General features: G+C 36.5%; 1 long non-coding RNA gene across 1 annotated transcript; it reads right to left on the bottom strand.

Moving 5' to 3' along the window:
- On the bottom strand, positions 3,720–16,801 carry LOC110396598. Its single transcript, XR_002437089.1, has 3 exons — positions 16,669–16,801; positions 13,716–13,924; positions 3,720–5,152 (listed from the first exon to the last, which is right to left on the bottom strand). It is a non-coding gene; the product is annotated as an uncharacterized LOC110396598 (long non-coding RNA).

Here is a 17,546-nt window from a genome sequence, read left to right as displayed (position 1 = left end):
CTTGATGGGATTTACATACATGGATATCATCAATATGAAGTTCTTTTCACTGTTAAGCTGTTAAGACCGGCCAAATTCTAAATAATTACCCTCTTTGGAGCAAAGTCTATGGGTTTGAATGCCTCCAAACCATGCAGTGATCTGAACCTCAGATATTCTTCTAGTGCAAGATGTTCAGCTGCTGTTAGGAGTTCAGACAGACTCTCATGCTATTGTTTCCTTTTGTTCATCACTAATGTTGTTGAACCTATTGCTTTGGGATTGTTCATCTTGTCAGTATTACATAGCCTAATTACCTGGTTTGCAGAGACATTAACTCTTTCAACAAAACACCTGCACAATTTTGTCCTCATTTGTACAAACCAGAGTATGTAGGTTGTAAAGAATGAGTAGCCAGCAGCTGAACAACATTTTGCAGTTATGCCCATTCTTGCACATCGAAGTGTTTGTCATTATGTCTTTTCAAACTCAAGAAAGCTGTGGAGAAGGTAATATTAAACTATATCATTGTAGTTCCTCATTGTGTAAGAATCATGGACATAAAAAGAAAGATCAGATATTTGCTCTAAAATGTTTGTCTCATCATTGTCTCATGTGTGAGAATTTTCAGTTAAAGTGATGAAAATAATACGTACTTATGCACATAAGAAAGTAATGGTATGTGCTAGGGAAAAGTAGTTCTCTTTCACAGTCACAACGATAGCAGCATCTTGCAGAAAACCTGCTATTTTATAGGTATTATTTTATTCAATAATAACAATAACAACAAAATTAAACTACTTCTAAATGCCTTTCAGTATATAACCATCTGTACTGAAAACCTCAGTATAAAAAGCAAAAATCCATCTCTCTAACTTTAACTGAAGTGCCAGGAAGGGATTCAATTCCAAATGAGGACATTGTCATTAAGGTATCTGTGAATATCTGCATGTGAGCTAAATGTTTAAGACCCCTGCAGCTGATAGATGTAGTCAATGAGATCAAAGAGCAACTCAATAGACAACATTCTATCAGCCAAATTGCTGCTTCAGCTGCATGGATAAAGTACAAAATTTAGTCACCTTGGTGTAACTGTCTAATACTGTATTGAGAGTACTAGGACATGTGATCTGGCTATTGTTTACCCCTCCTAAGAACACTGAGTATTTGCTGTTCCCATACAGAAGGTTCCTGTGAATTAGGAAGAAACAAAAACAATGTAACAGAACCACATTATGACTTCTCCAGAGAATATGAACATTATACCCTACATATTTGTTTTGTTTGCTTCATTTTATCCATCACACCGTTTAGACAGAGGGAAATTGCAAAGGGTATTGAGTCAGTGCTAACATCTAGTCTTTAATGTGTCTTTATCAGTAATGCAGGCCAAATTCTTACCTGGGATAACTGTTAACTTCAGCCTTGCAGAAGGGGTGCACTGAACTTGATTTTAGATTATAACATTAGTTACGACTATGCCCAATTCAGAACTTGATTTTAAATAGTTATAGAACCATAGAACAGCTTGAGTTGGAAGAAACCTCAAAGATCATTTAGTTCTAACCCCCCTGACATGGGAAGGATTGCCAAGAATTAGATCAGGCTTCCCAGGGCCCCATTCAGTCTGGTCTTGAATATCTCCAGGAACTGGGCAGGCATCTCTTCTCCAGGCTGAACAAGCCCAGCTCCTTCAGCCTTTCCTCATAAAAGAGGTACTGCAGACCTCTGATCATGCTCATGGCCCTTCTCTCAACCTACTTCAACACTTCTATGTCTTTCTTGTGCTGGGGGCTCCAGGCCTGGTTGCAGTACTCCAGATGGGGCCTCACAAGAGCCAAGTAAAGAGGGACAATCCCCTCCCTCTCCCTGCTAGCTACCCCTTTAATGCTGCCCAGGTTACTATCGGCCTTCTGGGCTGCAAGAGCACCCTGCTGGTTAATGTCCAGCTTTTCATCCATCACGACACCCAAGCTTAGTAAATTTGAAGCATCCTAAATGTACTTGAAAGATAAATAGAAACACATTAATTCCTACATGCTTTGTCAGTTGGAGTGACTACGTTTGGGAACATTTTCACTGTTGTGGTTTTAGATACCATTAATCATCTGTTACATTTCTTTAGATACTCAGACATCAGAAACTTTATGTGGCTTTAAAAAATAGGGGAGAGGGGAGGGAGGTTCAGAATCTCTGTTCTTTCTAATGAATACAGATGTTACAATATAATCACATCTCTGTTATCAACAGCAGTATCAACCTTGGCCGAGGAAGTACGTCTTTTAAAAAAATTCAGGTTCCTCACATATTTTAGATAGATAAACAAATGAAATTTCAATTATGAAATCTCAGGCAAAGCTATATGATGTATTAGGGAGATACATGCTCTGAAGTAGTCCACAGCTAACTCATTCCCTTTTTCAACAGCCTGTCAGGAACTTGGAAGAAATATTAATACGGTAATTCTCTTTATTCTTGCATTTTAACGCTTAATAGTCTATATTTTTTGTTTCATAATCATCTTAACAACACTGTTACAATAGCTGCGACTGCATGTATGACGTTAGGAAAGTGACTTGTGTGTTTCTCAAATGTTTTAAGAAATTAAGTTTTTGAAAAGGAAAATGAACAAGAAAAACTGATGTCGAGGCTTTGGTAGAGAGCATTAGTAGGCTTTAATAACGCCATACAAAATACTGAGTCATGTTTTTCACTTCTGATTTTCTAGGCATCTCTGGATTACAATAATAAGGAAAATATTTGCGTGTAATTTTATTTATTTCTTTTAATCAAAATAATAGTCTTCTCCCTGCAATTTTGTTGACAGGGTTGTCACCATAATGAATTCTTCTTGATACCCTCTACATTCCTGTATTTTGTATTTGTTTTAATGAGAAAAATTGTTTTGCCCTTACTCCAGCTTGCATCTGTCATTTCTCTATTACAGAGTTCCAGATACACAACAGAATTTTTTTCCATGTCAATATAGTTTTCAGATGCAAATAGGAAAATTACTGATGAGAGGTAGAAAAGACTCTTTGTGAAATATGCAAACTTCTCACAGCCTTCTCTTTTCATCAGAACTATTAGTCTTCCAATTAGCCCAAGAGTTACAGTTTCTGTGCATCATACTCATTTTCTATTCTTTTGAATTTCTATTTTTCATTTTTATTTCGATACAAAGCACTTGACACTTGTACAGTCTCTTTTTTTTTTTTTTCTCAAATTCTATCTGTGGAAACTGTTTTGCAAGAAGAGTCAAAGATGATGACATTATCTTAAATGACCATGCCTATGTATTTGCCAGAAATTCCACACCAGAATTTTTCAGTTTTCTCTCTGTATTTGAGTTCTAAATCCTTCACTCTAAAAACACATGCATCATTCCTTCCCTCATTTAAAACTGTATAACCTCTTCGGGGCAACTCTACAATGTAGAGATAGAAAGCATAATAAGAATGTTGTGCTAAGTTTTCAGTTTGTTCATTTTTACTTCAGCATAACAGCTAAAATAAGGAGGATCCAACGATTTATGGCCTATGTTGCCTATTGCATTCAAGCCTAGCTTGTGATACAAATGGCAAACATCTTTTTGAAAATGGAAAGCGATTGCATTATTCACTCATACATTTGTTTTTTCTTGCATCATATATGTTCAGTTGTTCTCATCCTTCACTGATTGCTGTATTGTTCTGGAATATGTTAAGCCTGGAGACTACGTGTCTGCTGTTTGCTGTTCAGTCAGAAGTCTGGTGAAGAATTCGATGTTCTTTCTGATCAGCTTTTTTTTTTTGCAGAAAAACACATAAAATATTTATGTTGGTATTGAGAAAGGAGGAGATCCAGAAAATGTGGCAGAAACTTTTAATAGAGTTTATCATGTTGGTTCACAGGTGAGATTATTAGTTTGTGAAAGCATCAATGGACAGGAACATTATGTTCTAGAGGATTTATGCTGTGATGTTGTGTCCTTTGCTGCACAAAAGAGTGATAGAACTGGGGAATATCATTCCCACCCCATTTTGTCATATATCTTTTAAATTAGGAGACAGCAAGTAATGCTGTCAACTCTATTAATACCATCACAAAACTTGCTGACACATCCATTTAAAAAATTCTCATGGTCTCCTCTGGTAATATTCTGAAGTCTTCAAAAGGATTTCAATTTCTCTTAAATTTTATTGGGATGAACCTTCATTGACTACAATTGGTATACTTTTATGTTTACTGATGCCCAAGAAAATTAGAGGTTGTTGATAAGAAAATTTATTAACAGTGATAGGAAGACAAGCAAAGTGATATAATAGAAAAAAAAAGGATATGCTTATGTAAGGGGAGAAGAAAGACGAAGAGGCAGAGGAAAATGCTGGTTGACTGAAGAGAAAAGCTTAACAGAGACAGGAAGAATTTGAGATAGATGATGCAGAGAATGTCTGGAAAGATAGAATGTTAAGACAAATCTCCAAGTAGTGAAGAAGGTGTCTATGTTCTTTAACATACGTTTACATTTGCAGTGACGATTTCATTATTAATGCAATTTAATCATATGTAAAAGCGCAAAACAAAATAAGAACAAAATATGAAGCATCAGTGACCATACTTTGCTAGCCATGGTTTTCTAACCAGAGTAACTGGGATTGAAATAGAGAGAATCTACATTATATATGGAAAATATACTGTCAAAACAGATAGAAAAAAAAGAATCTTATCATTATTTTATCAAGATCTGAAATACAGTGAGATTAAGTAACTTGCCTATATTCATTCTAATTAATTCATCGTGGAAAATCTTTTTAAGCATTTTGATACAATATCAAAATCAGAGTGTTCTCTCTCTTTTCTTACCTAAATTTAATGAAATGGGAAATGGGAAGAAAATGAGAACAGAGAAGAGCTGAAAATGAAGACAGAAAGTCATGTGGGAAAGAGAAGGGATCATTAGGCAAGAACTCAGATGTTAGGTATACATGCTCTTTGCTATGAGAAAGAGTTGTTGCCTCTTCCAGACAGCTTCAGAGGTGCAGAGAGCACTACCTTACACTTCACTCTGTAGTGATACTGTAGTGTGTGCTGGATGCTGCTACCACTGCAGAACTGCAGCTGCTGCTTTTAGTGAAGAAGCCTGCAAACTTGGTTCCAAAATTCCAAGGTGAGAGCTGGTAAACAATAGGAACTGAAAAAGAATGAGAAGAGAATCACAACACTTTTTATATACTATCTAACCGAATGTCTACAAGATGAAAAATATAAGTGATGAGCACATTGGGCAAATCTATTTAATGAGCTGATGGGTAGAAATGATAATGTGTCTGTGTGAATTCAGAAGTCCTCTTTAGTGAGTGTCAATGGTTTACGGGCATTTGGCCTGGTTCCGTGACAAAGGGGACGGGGGACCCATAAACTGTTGACATTTATGGTGCACTCGCATGCAAATCCAGTGTCCTGACGAGGAGGAGGCGGCCGCCGCGCCCGGAGCCATCTTAAGCCCAGCAAGGAGGACGGGGACCTGCTGGGGCCCAGCGAGGAGGAGGCTGGCTGCCGGAGTACACCAGCTAGGAATAATGGAATAGGACTCCGGTTCTATTTTGTGCTGAACGGGAGAGGTGGCCAGTGCTTTATCTCTACACTGACTCATGGATGGTGGCAAATGCTTTATGGGGGTGGTTACAGCAGTGGGAACAAAAAACTGGCAATTAAGGGGTAAACCTATTTGGGCTGCTGAACTGTGAAAAGACATTGCTGCCTGCATTCTCCACCATAAATGTCAACGATTTACGGGTCCCCCATCCCCTTTGTCACGGAACCGGGCTGAATGCCCGTAAACCGTTGACAGTAAGGAATTCTGTTTTTGCCAGATTGTGTATTGCAATATATATATTATTGCTGGGAGTATCTCCTTTAAAGAAGAGGATCTGGTTAGCTTTCTTCGAAACTTCACATCTCTAGAAACTTTGAACAGACTTTCAAATTTTGAATCAGGAAGATCTCTAAGAGTCATGGCCTAGATTGATCAGTGTGATTCACAGCCTTTCTTTATTAAACATTCAATGCAGCCTTTATCAAAAGGCTGAATAGTATTTTCATATCAGCTTTCTTTTTTGACCCATGTAATTGCCTTTAGTCTTTTATGTTACATCAAATCCATCTTCTTCTGAGCTGTGTGATGACATAAAGGTGTCTTTGTTTCTCATCATTTCAAACAGCCTTCACTGGAAAGAAATCACTAACAGGTATTCTGCAGATTAGTGATTTACTCAGCCAAAACAGAAATGAGAAACACCAAACTGCCTCTTTTCCTATAAAACAGCTTTATTATCAGTTCTGAAACGGATTTGTGTGCACTTATAATAAAGTTTGATAAAATACAGTCTTATTTACATGAACAAACCTTTTGCTGTTTTTCCTGTTCATCATTTATAGTGATATCTATTGAGGGCATAAGGCTTTTTATATTTTTAAATGAAAGCTCTTTCTGCAGATAACATATCAGCTCTTCAGCTACCTGCATGAATTGTCCATATAGTCACATTATTTTAACGTATTCAAGCAATTTGCATATTGATTTATTTGTTATGAAAAATGGGAACTTTAATCATTTGCTCAGAAAAATCCCTTCTGCTTTTTACATGTGGGAAAAATCTAAGACGATCATCCCTAGGAACAGTCAATAGCATGAATTCAGTATGCTCTGATTCTTGAAAAAAAAAAATTCTAAGAATTTGATAGACACCAGAAGAGCTAATATTTAGTTGCTTATCTGCTTTTGTCTGCATTGCAGGACTTGCAAAGATGTCTTTCATTCTGAGTCTTAACACATTAAATATCACATGATCTGGAGATGTTTGAGGCCCAGAGCCTCTTGTGTGGAATAAATGTCTTATCTAAAAGGAGCATTACACTTTTATTTTATTCTTCACTTTAAATTGCTCTACTTTGTACATAAATTAAGGTACAAAGAAAAGCTAAAGGTCTGTCTTCACGCTGACTGAGGGAAGAAAACACAAAGCTTAAAAAGAAAATCCTCTGACATTCCTACCCCAAATCACCCCAGTATATCCAAATATTACATTGAATAGAAGATGACAGAAGGTATCCTTCAAAGACATAGATGGAAAAGAGAAAAAATTAAAGCTGGAATGTCATGCTGAATAACATAGAACAGCATTGATTAAAGCTGCAGTACCTCACTGAATATTCACTTTCATTCTGTTGGTTTTAAACAAGGCCTTTAACCCAAAATTCCTCTGTGATTAAATCTCCTTTGGTGTATACTCACTGAATCTCTTAAATTACTATTCCCTAATATTTTAGGGAACTAATTAATTGCTAAAAGAAGATTCCGAGTCTAGAAAGTTAAAGAAGAATGATATTGAAACCAAGTACCACTGTGGACTGTTCCAAATTCTTCTGTGGATTAGCAGTGACAAAGCACTGGACAACAGTCTCCCATTTCACGTGAATATCCTGATACTGGGACAAGTGTTATTTAAATGTCTATCCAGTGCAGACATTTTCAAGTTACAAAGACATTGAGTTACTCACATCTGGATATAATCTTCAACAACATATACAATAAACACCAAGTTAGTAATTAATTAGTAACTTCCTCACATTCATAGGCAATACCTAATGCTATACTATGGAGTTGTCGCTTGCAAATCAGCTTTGAATCAGCTTCTTTTTTATTTTTTTTTCCAAATTTGTGACATCTGTGTCTTTGTCCTACTCATGACTAAAACAATGAACGTTTCCCTTTTCACTAAGTTTATTCTTCATTGGTTTGTGGAACCAGAGTGTACAATTTAAGGCATGTTTCTCATAATGGAACCACTAAAATGGTGTAGAGGAAAGCACAGTTTTTGTTTTTCATCTTTTTTTCTTCTTGGAAATCAGTTCTAATTTCTTTCAGATATTTGTTTCACTAATGAAGAAAAAGGAAATTTCAGTTTTAAAAAAGTAATTATTATAATTTAAATTTTAGCTGTCACTTCAACAATTGCTATACTCTTTATGAAGACTGTAAATTCCATTCTGGTACTTTTATAATCACTTAAAACACAGGCAAAGTGTATGCAAAACATGATGAAATTATACCATGAAAAAATATGACAGGATAGCTAAGATACCTTGGCCACTCTATAGCTCCTTTTCTATCCCCCGTCCTCTACCTCAACAAAATGAGAATGTATGCTCCCAACTCTGGCCACCCAGAGAATGGTGATCAATGTCTCAATGTTCAGATGGAGATCAGTGATGAGTGGTGTCCCTCAGTAGTCAGTACTGGAACCAGTGCTGTTTAGTATCTTTATCGATGACATTGACAGTGGGATCGAGTGCACCCTCAGCAAGTTTAGAGATGACACCAAGCTGTGCAGTGCGGTTGACATACCTGATGGATGAGATGCCATCCAGAGAGACCTAGACAGGCACAGGCAGTGAGCCCAGGTGAACCGCATGAGGTTCAATAAATCTGAGTGCAAGGTCTTGTACCTGGGTTGCAGCAACCCCCACTACCAATACAAACTGGAGGACGAACCACCCTGATGAAAAGGTCCTGGGGGTACTGGTGGACTGCAAGCTGGACATGAGCCAGCAATGTGCCCTTGCAGCCCAGAAAGCCAACCTTATCTTGAGCTGCATCAAAAGAAGCGTGGCCAGCAGGTCAAGGGAGGTGATCTTGCCCCTCTGCTCTGCGCTGGCGAGACCTCACTTGGATTACTGTGTCCAGATGTGGAGTCCTCAGTACAGGAGAGACATGGACCTACTGGAGAGCATCCAGAGAAGGGCCAGAAAAACGATCCAAAGGATGGAAAACCTCTCCTACAAGGACAAGCTGAGAGAGCGGGGGCTCTTCAGTCTGGAGAAGTCTCTAGGGAGACCTGATAGCAGCCTTTCAGTGTCTTAAACGGGAGCTGTAAGAAAGAAGGAGACAGACACTTTTGCAGGGTCTGCTGTGACAGGACAAGGGGAAATGGTTTCAAACTAAAAAAGGGGAGTTTTAGACTGGATGTAAGGAAGACTTTTTTTTACAGTAAAGATGGTGTGACATTGGAACAGGTTGCCCAGAGATGTGGTGGATGCCCCTTGCCTGGAGACTCAAGGTCAAGCTGAGTGGGACTCTGAGCAAGATAATCTAGCTGTGGATATCCCTGTTGATTGCAGGGCAGTTGGACTAGATGACCATTAAGGGTTCCTTCCAGCTCAAATGATTCTATGATTCTATGATAATATTTTCAGAAAAGAGTTACAGATTTACAAAATAACAGATTTACAGGGGAGGACATAAAGGTAACCCTTAGTAAGAAAGAATGTATGCATGATTAAAATATTATTTGGAGTTTGATGGAAATTTTATTTGTATATATAGTCCTATAGTGAAATACTGAAGACAAATGTAGTAGGTACAGACTAATTTTCTAGTAACCATGGTGTATTTTGATTAATCAGTCCTTGCTTGTCTGAGATAGTGTCAAAACTATCATTGATTTGAATGGTGCTACTCATAATTGACAGGACATTATGTGAAAAGAAAAGAATGACATCCATCAATATCTAATCTTTATGCTGCATTGAATTGCATCGGTACCTATGAATTTTTACAATGCTAGAGACTGGTTTGATTTTATTACTTTTATGTTAAAGTCTACTTACATGCAGTACTTTCACATTTTCTGAAGGTTTCCAAATTTGGCCAAGAATTTACATCTACAATATCCATCGTTCTATTTAATTAGGCATAAAGAAATCACATCTGTAGTATGAAGTGATATGTGTTTTTATACATAAAAAGCTTTTAAGAATTAGAATAATGATGAGAGGAATGTCCTCACATTAAAACTTAGGGGACCTGAGGGTAGGTGAAATACATTAGGTACTTGTGGTAATTGTGTTTAAAATAAACTTGTATTATAAATCATCAATAAGATCTATCAGATCATTCTCTTGGACCAGCCTTCATGATAACTAGAAGAATTGCTCTAGAACTTACTGTGCAAATCATAATGTCAAGCGCTACAGAACCACAATTAACTCACAGGGATAATCACAAGTTTGCATTACGCTTGATGTTGTCAGGAATGTTACAGATACTTGCATCTCACAGAAGAAATGCCTGTTTATTTACTTTCTATCTTGCTGATTACTAGTTTTCACTTCGGAGGCTGGTGACAATTTCTTGCATTCTGTACTGTAAGTGACGCCACTCAATGCAGCAGTAACAAAGACATAAGAAAGGCTTTGCATGGTACATGTTAAAACTGCTTCAAATAAGCCCATCTCTCATAACCTGCAACAGAAAGCCAAAAGAATGTGAATGTGAACCATGTAGACTTTCCAGATGGACAAGACTGGATTCAGGTTAGCTTTTCAGTCCGTCTGGAGAGGAAAACTTTTGTGAGATAACACAGTTTTAATGGAAGAGATATTTGTGGTGGGTACTAGTCATTATGAGGAGGAAGATAGAATCTATCCCAGGACTACCAAGTTTCCAACTAGTGTCCTAAGATAAGGAACTCAGGTTCATATTGGAATGCAAAAAATCATCACTTTCTGAGACACACAATGCCAATCTAAAGTATATGAATTTATTAATCTAAGAATTACAGTAGGAGTTCATAGCTCTGTAATCTAAGGAATGGTATTTGAAAACTGTCTTTCTCAGTCTGAATCATCAACTTCTATTGAAAGTTTGACATTTTGTATGATATCTGCCATTCTGTAAAGTGCAGTATCATTTCATTTGCAAAGGTGTTCAGAAATTCATTGAAATATAACCTGAGTGAGACAGGCTGCCTGTGTTGGCAGAGCTTTTGAACACCTGATGAAATGGGTGTTCATTTTCAGTAAAAGAAAGAATTTAGTGGATTTCTTTAAAATTAAAACCAAGTTTTGATTGCGATAGCAGCAGAAAGTAAGTTACCAAATAATAGAAACATTTTATAAACATACTCAGCCTTCTGCATTATTTCAGCCAAATTAAAAAATAAAACCAGCAAACTAAAATCCAGAGTTTATTATGTGCTTTGATATGCCCAGCTACATATTCAATGTCTACCTTTTTCTCAGAAAAAAAAAATGTAATGGAAGAGTAGTTTTTAATGTTATTTTGCTGTTGCGGAATTGGTCAAAAGCCAAATTTGAATGAATTTAATTTATACATAAAATTTATCATGCAGTTCTAATTAAAATCTGCTGAAGCTTTCAGCTTCATTTAAAGGAATTAATCTTCTGACTACTCTCCATTCTTTTTTTAAAGAGAAATGTCATACTTTTTAAAATTAAGATGAGCTAAGTTTTAAAACATCAGGAAATAAGGCCTCTGATTTCTTGTAGTGAAAAATCTGAGTAATTTTGACAAGATTTTTAGTGATGGAAGCTTAGCCTTCTGTAAATATTCAATAACAGAATGTAGAAAAAAAGTTTCAAAAAAATCAATATTTAATTATTTCTTAACTTTGGCAGAATGTATCTGTTTTTACGTATGAGTACATCTCACTGATATGGATACTGACTAATTTGACCACATACATAAAAATACTTAAGTCTGTCTCTATCTTCTGCATTGGTAATTTTTTAAAAAATTCAGTGAAAGATACACTGTTAACGTGATTAACTGTGAGTAACTTTTATAAGAACTGCATAGATCTCATTCTACTGGATGAAAAATAACTAGCAAGTTAGCAGATATTTAGAGGTTTTTAGACTATCATTAGTAAGGCTTCTGTTCAGTCTTCTATATATTATTCATAGATAACATATGAAACTACTATGATATACAATTCATATTAAGATAATAAATGAATAATAGTAATGCAATGAATAATAAAATTAATGAACAAAATTATGGGATAAATGTTACAACTATGAAGATAGATATTAGTTAAATACAGGAATAAATAATATGGAAACAGTTTTTTTCTGGGTGCTGTATGGGAATAGTAAGATCAGACAACATAGACTACAGTAATGCTGACGCCCAGTTCTACCCCTACTTTGCCTCTGAAGGCCAATATCTGGTCCATGGTTGACTCACTGACGAATGGCACCCAGGTCAGAGTCTCAACCACACACTAGGAACAAGGTAATCCTTCTGAAATGTTCAAATGAAGGCTTAATTTCCTTCATTAATCTACACATACTTTATTGATATCTTTAGATTATCCATATAAGAGGAAAACCTAAACTACTTCCTTTTACCTATGTCTGACCCATCTGAACCCATCTGACCTCAAGTGTTCAGGATAGGCTGGCATTATTTCTTCTAGTTAGAAACTCACAGCTGAGCAATACCAATATATATGAAAACTCTGAAGTACTGCTGCATGCTATAGTTGATTTTCTCAGCAGCACTGTCACTAGGAATGCAAAGTACAGAATACAAAATATTCACCACATTGACTTTCTAGGGAGTTGTAAAAGAAATCTAAGAAACAATGATTTTTCAATATGGCATTTCATGACTAAGAAGAGCTGTTCCACTGCTAAAGAAAGTAAGGAGATCATAAGATAACTAAGGAATGACCTAAAGCAGTCATGGTATTGACAGTGTTAGAAATTATACCAGTCTGAGTCTTAGTGGAACCCCTCCTTGAAGCTGATCTTGTTTAAATGGTTATTAATGACGTTATTAGGTTTTAATGGTGTTAAATTGGAGTGGGCTGTGAAGTTTGCTGATGATATAAGATTGAGAGTTCTCACTAATAAAAGAAAATTTCAGGACATCATGCAGAAAGAACTGGATGATATTGCAGAATGTAGAAATAGGACAGAGAATAAATGTGAAAACTGGTAACACACCCTTCTGCTGTAAATTAAGAGCTGCATAACACTAAAATCTGTAAGTATAGTCTTTGAACATACAAGGGAGTTCTACACAGAAGATATGAAGCAAATGTGCGACCTCTTCTCCCTCTCCCTCCCACCATTATATTCTTGTATCCTATATTTAAGTAATTTGAATGCAAACAGAAACTGATGTAATGTGGTCTATCTGAAGACCCTATCATTCAATAGGAGAAAAGAAGTTACAAAGGCTTCAAAGGAATTTATCTAACATCTGTAAATAAATCCCAGTGTTAAAATGCAGAGAGCTAAATAAATCTTTTCAAAAATAATGTTGACAGAGAAATATATTAATATATCTATTCATTATGTACATTTGTATATCAGGCTGCTCAGAAGAACACTCCTTAAGGCAGTAAGGTTTAAAAAAATTTTGTGAACAAGCAGTAGAAATAGAAACACAATCACACATGAAATAATAATGAAAAGTTTTTAAAAGTGATTTCCATTTTTGATTACTTATCATATCAAGAGATTGGACTCAAGGACGTGGGAAATGCATTTCTATCCCACTGTGTTTTTGCAATATCTAAACTACTTCCTTAAGCACAAGGGTTAAAGTGGTAATGATTAGCTATATTCTTCTAGCAAAAAAAGAAACCACGCAATCAGAGTAAAGGTCATCTTTCTCAGAGTAAGAAGTTCCTTGGCATAAGCATTCAGTGGTATAATGAATTTCCCCAAGATCTACAACTTGAATCAATTCTACTAACTACTTAGCCACTGGATATTCTGGATGAGTTTCATCTCTTCTGGGGAAAGGGAAGACATTTTGCTTCCAGTCCTGGTTTTAAACCTCGTGTGCCTCTATCAGTTTAGCTCACTCTGTGCTCCTCTGTAGGACTGTGCCCCGGCTCAGTAACACAATCTGCATGACAATTTATACCCAGACTTACTACTGGATTGTGGCAGCTAATTCCCTCCAGGAAGAGATGTAGCACAACCAACAGGATACAGGATAGTTCCCTCCACATTCTGTTCCAGTTAAGAAGTATAGGGCCTAGAGAGCCTCAAGTTTCTGTTCACCTCTAATGCAGCTGGTCAGATGTTTTCAAATGAAAGGTTCCCACATGCTCTTTTTCTGTAGAGAAGCACACCTTCTCTCCTAGAGAAGACATAAACAAACTGTTCTTATTGTGTTGGACATTTTGAATGAGAATAAATAAATAAAAAAAGGCAATAAACTGTTTTGCCTTAGGGCTACCTGCTGGGTTTCAGGGCAAAAGATACTCATGTACAGTGTGTACAGCTATGCAATATAGCCACTGCACTCCAGAAAGTCTTAGTCCAGAACTGGGAAGGCAAACGTTAACAGCTCTAGGGGACAGTGTTTCACCTTAGCACAGTCAACAGAAATAGCCTTTCTGCAATGCTATTTATTTGCAACAGAAGCAGCTTTTATTTGCGCTATTACTTTGGATCAAACTGGTTCTGTTTACAACTAAACACTGGCTTTTTCCCTCTGGCTAATGATTTTTTCATCTTCTACATTAATACTGAAACTCAGATATTTATTACCAGCTGGGCTGTGACTGATAGATCTCTGAAAGAAAAATTCTTTCTTCATTTACATCTAGAGTCCCAGTGGAATTTTGCTTTTTAATACAAACTGGGAGTGTTATGTTCTGAAGGTATCTGTCCATTTTACTCCCACTAAAGCCAGCTGGAGGTGTGAGTGTTCAGAGGCTTTAGCAAATCAAGCAGCTCTGTTGATGACGGTGAGTCAGAAGGGAACCCATATCACAGACCCACATCTGCATCATCTCCTCACTTCTAACAACAGCATGTTGAACACACTTTTTTTTTTGTCACTGAATTCAAATGTGACTGAATACAGAGCTGAATAAGAAGGTGCATTTTTACATAATTCCTTTTCAAAATTGAATAAAGGTCAAAATCTCTTTGACTTACTCTGCATGAAATTAGTTCAAAGGAGATCATTTAGGACAGAATTCAGCCCCAAGCTGCTGTAAGACTACAATTACAAGAGCTTTCTCAGAAACAAAAGAACAGAATATCCTTCACATACACCTTATAAAACTGTTTCAAACTGAGTGTAAATGCAATTAATGTCTGATGTTAATGGGGTCTGGCTGGGCATTGGTCAGTCAGCTGGTGGTGAACAGTAATGTTGTTCATAATTTTCTTTGTTTATTCTTTTTGCTGTTTCTTTTCATTGTGGGTTTTCTTTCTTTTCTTTCCCCCCTTTTTTTTTCCATTTTTTTTTCCACTTATTTTTTCCTTTATTAAACTGTGTAGCTCAGGCCATGAGTTCTTGCACTTTTCAGTTCTTTCTCCCATCCCACTGTGGGAGCTGTGTGGTGTTTAGCTGCCTACTGTGTTAAACCACAACATTGTCATAATAAATGAGCTAACTTGAGGCAGGATTAAAAACTACACATACAACTGGTGACCTTTCATGAACTGCTCTGAATTAGAATCTCATGAATATGATTGATGAGGCACTGTATTGTAGTCAGACTGAAGAGATTTGCTGGTCAACAAGTATCTAGTATAAAATTCAGGATTTCCACATTTGAACTGATTGGTTTCAGCCAGAATGAATCATTCTACAACCTGCTGGTCACTGTCACATAGAAGACTAGTAAGCTCCTCATTTCCTGAAAACTCTCTCTGCTCCCAGAACACACACGTGAACACGCAGTGTGGTGGCTTGAATCCAGGCTCTGAATGATGTATAGCAGAAGGAACAATTAAATTCCCCTAAAACCATTAATGTCACATTTTCATTGTTAGTTTGCAGAACTATACCCCTATGACCAATATTTCTGATTGTTGTGAACACGTAACAGTAATATAGTGAGAATGGTTCAAAAATCATTTATTGGCTGCTTCAATTAGTCACCGCAATGCTAGAATTAACAGATGGTTCACACCATAATGCAGCATTGCAGTACAACAGCATGACACAGCTACATTGACTCTATCTTTGCAACCTTTTCTGTGTAGCACCAGACTGCATGCAGAATACAAGACCAAATGCAGGTACGAGTCTTTAGAATTAGCAGCTGGATATGGCAGAAAATGTTAGCAAGCCCTTGCTCATAGGAGGTAATCACATTGAAAAAAAAGACCATTATTATAAAGTTTTTGGATGGTTTCCCAGATACACTGCACAAATTAATAAACACTTAAGAATTTTTCAGCTAAAGAGGACAGGTGTCAGAGGAAAGAGGAGACCTATTATGGCACTTATACCATATTTTACAGCAGTACATCATCACAATGATGGCTTAACCAAAAAACATGGTATTATTCAGTGTCTGCTTTTGTATATAAATTCATCAGTTGCAAGGTCAGGAGCAACCGCTGCAAACACAGAATCTGACCTTCACTTGAACACATGTTGTAGGATGCTCTGAATGTGGTCTGACCTGGAGTGTTTGTTCAATAATCCCAGATGTGGAGAACTCAGTATTAAGCTTTGCAATTTTTCCTGCTTGTAAAACATCCATAGTATTCTTTTGATCTGAGTTTGTCAAGTTTTGACATTTTGCCCTCAGAACTTGCCAATGATTTTATCTTAGTTTCAAATTTTAGCTCTATATGTGTCTTTAGATTGGAAACATGTTACCTCCTAATCTTGGTGAACAATTAATTACTTGATAAATTTAATTAGATTAAATTAGATTGAGCGGCTAGAGTTACTCACTCTAAGGGTTTTCTTCCTGATACTTTAACTATTATCATGCAGTGTCTATAAACTATACATACATCTGTAGCACCAGATGTGAGCTTGGTGCTCTAAAGCAATAATATTCGAAGGTGATATAACTTCCTTATTTGTACAAAAATACTCCTAGCAGTAAAATCATGGTTCATGCTCACCTGATCTTTACAGTCAAGGCTCCTCTGAGTGGAAGAGATTTCCTCCTTCATTGGAAATAACATCCTTTAATGCTAGGCCTATGGTTTTCTGCCTGATTGTATGTAAATTCAGAACTTAATCTGCATCTAGCTTGCCAAACAGTCTTGATCACTTTGCATCAAAGACTTCCTTTTATTATTCACTACTCTCACAACATTTTTAATCTGCAGACTTTATCAGTATCATTGTATATTTTCTTTCAAGCATTGAAAAAGAACACTAAAAGTAAGAGTCAAATACTTATTCCCATGGATCTCATAGACAGAAATGTGAAGAAATGATAATTCTTCATTTATAGTAATATTGTAGGACCTTTCAGTTGGCCAGGTTTTGATCAGTACAGTACGCGCCCCATTGATTTTATTTCTTAATCAGCATGTCACACAATACCAAATGAAATGAAATGTCCTATAGATGCCTAAGTGCATTCCATCAATTTTATTACCATTATAAAAAAAGAGGATTGCCGTATCATCTGTCTCATTTTTCTACGTGAGACAATTATTAGACTGACAAATCTGTATTTGCACTTTTTGTTGTTGTTTTTATATTGGTACAGAATTGGATCTCCTTTGACTTCTAGAATTCCCAAAGTGTTTCAAGTATTTCAATCAATACTGAAAATCAGCCTTAACAAGTCAATGATTTCATCAGCCGGTTTTGTTAATAGCTTTGGATTCAGATGAACTGGATTTGCTTATTTTTACGTTTGTTTTTGTTAGCTTTAATTTAACATCTACCGACATTTTCTGAACTGAAAGATTTTTACCCTTATACCACAATAGATTCAAGTCTGCAAACAAAATGCAATGCTGCTGGGTCTGTACAATAGGTGTGA

Source organism: Numida meleagris, chromosome 3 (assembly GCF_002078875.1).
Source record: "Numida meleagris isolate 19003 breed g44 Domestic line chromosome 3, NumMel1.0, whole genome shotgun sequence".
NCBI lineage: Eukaryota > Metazoa > Chordata > Aves > Galliformes > Numididae > Numida > Numida meleagris.
The sequence above is the reverse complement of the archived record's forward strand: the minus strand, read 5'-3'. Positions and strand labels throughout refer to the sequence as shown.